Source organism: Paramisgurnus dabryanus, chromosome 1 (genome assembly GCF_030506205.2).
Source record: "Paramisgurnus dabryanus chromosome 1, PD_genome_1.1, whole genome shotgun sequence".
NCBI lineage: Eukaryota > Metazoa > Chordata > Actinopteri > Cypriniformes > Cobitidae > Paramisgurnus > Paramisgurnus dabryanus.
Genome location: NC_133337.1, coordinates 45,713,826 through 45,722,850, shown reverse-complemented (window position 1 = coordinate 45,722,850; position 9,025 = coordinate 45,713,826). Strand labels below are relative to the sequence as shown.

The 9,025-nt window shown below is 36.4% G+C and overlaps 1 long non-coding RNA gene across 1 annotated transcript; it reads left to right on the top strand.

Annotated features, from left to right (window-relative positions):
- The first annotated feature begins 2,593 nt into the window (after positions 1-2,593).
- On the top strand, positions 2,594-4,618 carry LOC141282995 (uncharacterized). The gene is made up of 5 exons (XR_012337940.1): positions 2,594-3,129; positions 3,671-3,764; positions 3,863-3,996; positions 4,079-4,182; positions 4,293-4,618. It is a non-coding gene; the product is annotated as an uncharacterized lncRNA (long non-coding RNA).
- Positions 4,619-9,025: the final 4,407 nt, after the last annotated feature.

Below are 9,025 nucleotides of genomic sequence, written 5' to 3'. Positions count from 1 at the left end.
GTAGTTCCACATACATGTACTGTAGAAGTGGTGGTGCCCAGTGGTGTCAGGTATCTATAAATTCAATCCATTTTCTGCACTTCTCACAGAGACCCACAGTGCAAACATTTGCTTACAGTTTTTATTACCTTCGTTTTCTAATGATACTCCAACAGGAAATTAATATATCACTGTCATAAATTATGATTATCTATTGATGGAAAATTCTAGCAGCTGTTAATATAGCACAAGTGCCATTTTACTGTACAAATAATACTACAATTGTCATCTGATGTGAGGTCCAACAATCTGAGAGGGCAGTACAAGTCTGGGATTATTTGTTTTTTATTTTAACATAAATAAATAAATCTTTGTGCACTATTTCTATGGTCAAAAAATGGTCCCTGACTGTCACTGGGGCGATATCCTTTCAAAAGTACACTCTCAGAAATAAAGGTACAAAAGTGGTCACTGGGTAAGTACACTTTCAAAAATGTACACCTTTGTACCCAAAGGGCCCTATTTTAACGATCTGAAACGCAAGTGCGAAGCGCAACGCGCAAGTGAGTTTGTGGGCGGATCTTGGGCGCTGTTGCTATTTTTCCGGCGTGAGAAATAACTCTTGCGCCGGGCGCAAATCAATAAGGGGTTGGTCTGAAGTAGGTTCATTATTCATAGGTGTGGTTTGGGCGTAATGTCAAATAAACCAATCAGAACGCTATCCAACATTCCCTTTAAACGCAAGGGCGCAAGTTCCATGGCGGGTTGCTATTATTATGACGGATTTACCAGGCGCACGCCAGGAGCGGCTCACAGCCGAGGAGACAGACGTTCTTGTAAGAGCAGTCAAAGACAGAGAAGTTGTTTTGTATGGGGATAGGAGAAACCCGCCCAAATCAGCGTAGGTTAAACAGGCGTGAGAGGAAATAGCCACAGTCTCATCAGCTGGCATCCATCGTTGCGTCAAGCGCTACAATGATGTCAGGAGACGGGGGAATCCCAAGCTTGCCAGCATAAATTGGGCACGACGTGTAACGGGAGGTGGATCTGTCTCTACACATGACCTGACGCCAGCAGAGGACATCGCTGCGTCCACCCTCACCGCTGAAAGGGTTTGGGGGCTTTGAAATCGGACCCAAGAAACGCAAGCAAGGTCCAACCCCAAAGTACAATTACAAATCAAGTTCATATACATTAAGGTTTCTTATGAAAACATTTTAATTATTATTTACATAAAATAAACGTAATAAAGCCACACAACAAACTTATGAAAACATTTTAATTGTTATTTGCATGAGAATTTTTTAACGCAGCCACACAATAAATAAAAACTATCACCAAAATGCTCACCACTATGATTCCCCTTATCTCGTGTATTAATATTTTTTAGTGTAACAATTTATGATTTGCAAAAATAACTGTTGCATCTGTGTAGATTAGATGCAAAGTGTATGCGCGTTGTGCACGCTATACATTATGGTCAAGCATGCGCCCTTAAAATAGCATAATGAACAACGCGCAACGCGCCACTGACTTTAAACTTTTTTTTTTGGTCAGTGGCGCAATTGTTTTTTGAAACTGCAAAATAGCATCAGGGATGGTTTGCGCCGGAACACGCCTCTTTTTTTGCGCTGAACCGCCCAGGGAGCGCAAGTTCATTCCCTAGTTTGCCGACGTGCGTCTGTGGAGGGAAAAACCCGCTGTGCGCCGGTGCAAAATACGAATGATACATGCGTCACTGACAAAGTCAATTGCGCTGGGTGCAAGATAGGGCCCAAAGAGTGCATATTAGTACTTCAAAGGTATATATTGTCAGTTCAAAGATACATATTTGTACCTAAATGGTACATATGTTAGGACCTTTCTTAAAGGGTATTGCCCCAGTGACAGCTGTGTACCTACACCTAAAGAGTTCATATAACTCAAAGCTACATATTGGTACCAAAAAGTGCATTTTTAGTACCTCAAGGATTGGTACTAGTGGCGGCTCTTGACTGCTCATCCAAGGGGCGCATATTCAAAATAAGTGTTTGGAGTGTCATGTGTGTTGCTTGCATTTTTAAAATATGCGTTTATTGCGTCATGTTAACCATGTGCATCACATGTTTTGTCAAAATAAGTGCCTGCTGCATACGCGTCAAAACCGTTTATGATAAAAGACAGGCTAACGTTCACAAAATACACGCAAGACACTGACTTAACAGTAAACTCTGATTATGCATGAGATTATGCGAGTATCTGGCAAACGGGAGCGTCTCATTTATCAAAAACCGTTTAGACGCGTCTGCAGCAGGCACTTATTTTGACAAGACACATGATGCACATGGGATCACTCCACGCGCAGAACACATATTTTGAAATAAGGAACCACACACATGACGGGCTACATGTTGTAACGAACTTCCCATCGAGCGCCCTCGAAAAACTTGGTACCAAATGTATACATATCTGTACCTAAATAGTAAATATTGGGACCTTTTTTAAAGTTACTGCCCCAGTGAGAGCTTGGGACAATTTTTTGACCCTTTTTTGTCACTTTCAAATTTGAAAAAGGTTCACTGAGGCACACACAATGTTTTTTTTAAAGAGCACCTATTATGGGATACAGGTTTTTAAACATCCTTTTGTGTGTAAGTGTGCATTAGTACATGCTAACGATATTCAAAAAGTACATACCTCAAAGAAAACGATGACGCGAGTTATCGTCTCTAACGTTCGAGGACTACAAAAAACACTCGGATTGTAGGCAACAGTTTACTTCCTGGGATTAGTGACGTAGATAAGACCAACATTATCATAGTTCAGCCCTCTCTGCTTTGCTTGGGTACGCCCTCAAAGACGAGGGTGGGGAGCGCCGAGTCAGAAGAGAGCTAAAATGGCGGAGGTTGTGAGTCCCTGCTTTGACTCTGTTTGCAAACTCTTGTTTCATTGTTTAAGCGATTAAATCTCTCGAGTAGACGCTGTCTCTTTAGATGCGAGGGAAAAATAGCACTTTATGGACTTCCACAGAGGACATCATGTTTAATACGGTTCCGGAAAAATCCAGTCAGAAGTTGTTCACGGAGTTTTCACAATAACTGCTTCTCATGAACCGAAGCTGGACGTCTCCTCCTGAAAGTTGGATTACTGTGCACTTCTGGATCACAGGCTGTAAGTATTCACGTTTATTATTTGCCTTTTACTGTACATTACGTAACCGGTAACCGGAGATTAACATAATGTGCGTGTAGAGCTAAGCTTGCAAGCTAATTGTTTTGTGTTGTAATACTGTATTTCATAAACAACGTACCATATTTACACACGTGTATGTTGAATTATGCAGACTATCGTTTTTTTTATCGATGTTGGTTTAGACATGTTTACAAACTTGCTAAGTTGCTAAGCTAAATACAAATACAAATGCCAGCTAAACTGTTACCGGTAAAATTTGTTCTCATGATCAAACTCAAGAAACTCTAAGTACAGATGATTTGTTTAAAGTTATATGTATTTTACTGTTGTATTTACTTGAAGCTTTCTTAGATTTTGAAACGAAGTAAACACATAATGTGTGTTGCTAATGTTGGGCCATGTAATATGTAATACATTTACGTTTTAATGAATAGTCTAACGATTTATAGTCGTTGTACTCTATTGTTATAATATTTCTTTTTGACTGAATACATGTTTGTTTTATTTGTCTATATCCTAGATTCGCAGCTGGACACATCCTTCTACACTGTATGCAAACATGCAACATCATAACACACAGTACAAGGAGTCAGACTGGCATATGAGGAGCAAAGGTGTGTAACACAAATGATGTATTTAGCTAGTGAAACCACTACCAGTCTTAGATGTATAACTGATGATGACAAAGTTTTTTTTCTCTGCATAATAATAGGAACCCAGGCAGTAGCATCGTTTCACAATGTTTCCATCACCATCATCAGTGGATGCCTTTGCCGTCCGTAACCTGAGATTTCAGATTTGCAGCAAAAAAATTTTGATTTTCTCATTTATTGGAATGCTGTGCAGGTATTTAAGTATTTTAGTAACTTTGTTAAATAAAGTAGTATTTACTTTTACAATAAATTAATTGCTTGTTTATATTTTACAGGTATTTGTACCTTGCAGCCATCCATTACAATGTCACCAAGCCGTAACAAAAGCAGGAGAGGGAAAGTACAAGGCTATGTTCCCAAAACACACAAGTGACATACCGTAAGCAGTAATGTTTTATTTCAAATACATTCATAATTAAAAACTTAATGTATGAAGCAGGGAAATAAATGATCAAAACAAAAGATTTATTGACTGCAATATTTCTACAGTTATGTGGATGATGTGATCAGGCTTGTGTTTGATGAGGTATTTGAAGATAAGCTGAAGGAAACCCCGATTCCAATGGACCTGGCATCACAGTTTGAGAGACCTTCAAAGGAGGACGTGATTGCATGCCATCTTCAGTGCAGGGGTCGTCGAAAGCCAAAATTGTGACCGATCTGATCAGGAAGCTCCAAGCGTATCTGGAGAACAACACACGACAGGATGATAACCTTATAGTGTCGTCTTAAATAGCACCAGCTGACAAAGCTTTGATATGCCATTTATCTGAATAGATAGCTGTAAGAAATGAATTGAAAATTTTTTGAAAGAAGAGCACAATATGGTTACTAAAGTATGTTTATTTGTTTATTGTTTAACATTAAAACATATATTTGTAATAAATAAAAAAAACTTTTGACTGACTATTATATTTTCTTTAAAGTTACATCTTTTGTTCTTTTGGGTATTTTGTTACTATAATGATACTTTAGTGTTATTGGTTTAAAAATGTAATAAAACTTACTCTAGTCCTTCACCTCAAAGGCTTATAGTCGGTACAATAAATGTTCTGTGTGTAGGGATTTAGACAGTTTGTGCAAAACCTGGATGATGAATCACGCAGGTAAGAGGCCCTGGAACCTGTTGCATTCTCCTTAAAACTTAATAAGTAAAAACATAGCACTTATAAGTAAGCAGTTTTTCATAATAAAGTTTACCATAGTGAAATAATGTAGAACATTCATTTCAATTAATAATACTTTCTTTGTGCTACATTTGGTGTTTCCATATAGTTTGCACAGTGATATAGTATGTAAACAGTCTTTTATAATACAGTTTACTATAGTAAAATAATGTTAACAAATGAAATAGTTTTATAATCATTTCAACAAATACTTTCTATGTGCTACATTTGGTGTTTCCATATAGTTTGCACAGTAATATAGTATGTAAGCAGGCTTTTTTAATAAAGTTTACTATAGTAAATAATGTTAATAAGTGAAATAGTTTTATAATCATTTCAAAAAATACTTTCTATGTGCTACATTTGGTGTTTCCATATAGTTTGCAAAGTAATGTAGTACGTTATAATTACCTTTTGGATGTCTTTGCAACACATTTTCGTCTTCGTTTAGCATTCTGGCAGAACTAAGGACACCTAAAAAAGTTAAATCCATTCGCGTTCATTGACGGAGATCGTTTATATCGTAACGCCGTCTGAACTCTCTGGATCGAGCTTGAAGTGGTAAGGCAGTACAGACACCATCGTTTATAGAGAAATATAGCGCTTGTTTACGTTGCCTGTGACTCTCAGTCAGAACCGGAAAACCCACGCGTAGTCAGGGGCGTAACCTTTCAAACACACGCCGAACCCAGTTGACCAATAACAGTTGAGTAGTCATCTGACCAATCCGAATACACTAGACATTTTGGGAGGCGGAGACAGGAACTAAACCGAGCGTTTTCCAGACATGCAGAAATCGGTGAGGTATGTAAGCAATTTATAAGACTCACAGTGCATTAGTTCAAGTTTTAATAACATGTATGTACTATGGGATATTACAATAACGTGCTAACGTGCTCATTTATTAGCATAATTGGTGCTCTTTAAACAAGATCATACTGAGATAAAGTTGGTCATCATCAGCTTCATGTTTTGTGAAAACCTGAGGGTGGAAATGCATTGTAAGAAAAATTGGAAAATGATGCTTTTTAACTTTTTTACACTAAAATATTTAATTCAATAATCTTTGTCAAAATGTCATTAATTCATTATAGTTCCCTTATTATATTTATTAACTATTTTCTACATAAATCATCCTGCATAATGTAAAGAACATAAAACATTTAAAGGACATTTTTAATATTGAGTAGGTTATCCCAAAGATTGAAATTAAAGTGAAATCAAAATCTCATAATTCTCGGAAAACAAGAGGCGACCCCTCTTCTGATGCCGCTGCATGTAGGTTACCACATGATATTCGGCAATGTTCCTCCCTCAAAAAATGTAAGCGCTACTTGAAAACATTATTTTATGATAGCCTTTGAATAGACAGGAGTGTTTTTTGGGTTTTACTTGCTTTTATTAATTGCCTGTATTATTCTGAGGTATTGTACTTTGTTGGTTTGCATTTGTTTTAGACGGAAATCTTGTGTTCAGTTGTTTTATAATGTTGTTTACCTTGTTAATCCCAGTTTGTACAGCACCGTGGTAAACAACTGTTGTATTAATACTGTATGTGCTCTACATATTGAACATGCATATATTTCTCTTTAGCAGACGGCAAAGTACACAGGGTCAAATATTAGCATTTCATTTTCATAATGACTCTGCAGACTTGCATAATGGTGCAAAATTTTCCTGGCACACCTCTTTCTCGACTTTTCTCCCCTATTTTTCACTCTGTCGGGCGCATTGTTTACCTGTAATCCCGTGTGGCTGGTTGCTATGACTGTGCGTATGTGAGGTTTATGGAGGTGTGCTTCAGCTGATGGAAGAACAGCTGAGAAATATCAGGTGATGGGAGCAAACACTTACACCAAACCATTAGTGCCGAAAACAACTCATGTAAACATTAATCTAACCTGGACCTGTAAAGTAGGTGCATTTTACCAGAAATGTACAAGATGCTCCTGTCCCCACCTATCCCTTTAAGTGTCTGTTTGCGCGTAAATGTCTTTGCTTTACGTGCACCAAGTGTTTCTGTATCTAAGCTGATACTGGTGCCTGGTGTTTGCAATGCCAAGGTTGGGAATAAGAAATGTAGAAATGTTGAATGGACTACAAGTTTTTAGTCACTAAGCGAAAAATGTGCGTCACTACGTTTGAATATGTTCTTTAATATGCAACATATTAACTGCGTAAGCGGGCATTCTGTATGTGCTTATTCTTGTGCTTACATCACCATATCCTTCCCCTCCCACGACTCAATCTTCACTGATGCCTATGTGTTGCCGTGGCGCTGTGTGTGCTATTATTGGATGGTTAATTGGTTGAAGAGCATGGAGGAGGCGCTGGTTCATTCTGCTCCACTTTTTCATGGAGCCAATGATGACGGCAACGATTAGTATGGTGATGATTCACGGTCATTTAAAAGGGTCCAGAGGTCCAGAGTCTCTCGTGTACACATACAATACACAATGGACTACATACACGCTGCTACTTAGAAATTAAGCATGATTAATTGAATTGCATTGAGGTTTAATTAGTACAGGTTTTAGGATAGAGCATATCATTTACAAACACATGTGAATCACTATGACATATGATATGGTGATATGATATAATGTCATATATGTTATTAAAATACATATTTTTATTACATTTTTGTGTAATATTAAACTGTACATGTCAAAATACATATCTGGGAATAACAAACCTGCAAATTATGCTACTGACCAATCAAAATGAAGCATTCCAATGAGCTGCACTTTTAAAAAATGTTTACATTTTACAAGCATTTTTTACAGCATTTCTCAGTTTTTTATTATACACTAAAAGTCTATTGGTATTTTACAGATATTTTCTGTAGTTTAATGTTTTACCATTAAAATTACAGATAAAAATCGAAATGTAAGATTACATACATTTTAAACAAACAATTCATATATAAATGTTTTTTTATTATATTGTTTAAAAAGACGGGCTTCCAATTTTACAGAACAATGAACTCATTTAAAATTAGCGTAAAATCATCTATGTACTTTTATAATTTATTGCACGTAATTTTGAAAATTTTAATTTTTCCGTAATTTGACGGAATTCATCTGGAAACTCTGCTGACAGACTTTTACCCGTTTTTTACAAAAGGGTTTTACAGTGTGATGTTCAAGATGTACAAGATGTTCAAATTTCACGAACAGGCTATTTGGTTTAATTAAAATTTGTAAATATAATGTCATATGTTATTAAAATACATAATTACAGTATATTTAATTTTGCGTAATGTTAAACCGTGCCTGTCAAAATGATTTGCAGCATCCAAGTTACCTTGTGTTATACATTTTTAGCGGTTGTTATCTGGTAATAACAAACCTACAAATGTCGCAACTGACCAATCAGAATCAAGCATTCCAACGAGCTGTGTAATATGATATGATATGATATGATATGATATGATATGATATGATATATGATATGATATGATATGAAACTTTAAAATATGTTTCACTGGGTTGAAAACAGAGACAAACCTAAAGCCTATGGGTTGTAAGTTATTCTATGCTAGGTTGTTTTAACCCATTGTTGGGTCAAACATAAACATTTTCTTGGTTAATTAACCCAACATCTGTGTTTGTCCGTTTTTACTATGCTGGGTTTAACATAACATGTATGGTACACTGTGGTACATTAAGCTATTGTGCAGTACAGTACGATATGTATCTTTACAGTAAGGTCCCATTAGTTAACATGAGTTACATATCTTTGTTAACATAAAATAACTTCTACACCATTTATTTGTCTTTTTGTTTAATTCATCTTTTACCAAAATATTTTTGATATTAGCGTTGTATCTGTTAACAGTTAACTAGCTGGAACAAACATTGAACCACAATGTACTGTATTGACATTAACTAACCTTAACAAAGATAATAATAATAAATTGGCTTGTTCCAATGCTAGTATGTAATTTCAAACCCCAGGATAACCAAGAGCTTATCAGATATCTAAAGATTACCCATTATTTTATTCAAGCATTTATTATTCACACGTCTCTGTCACTTCTCACTGTCAATCCTT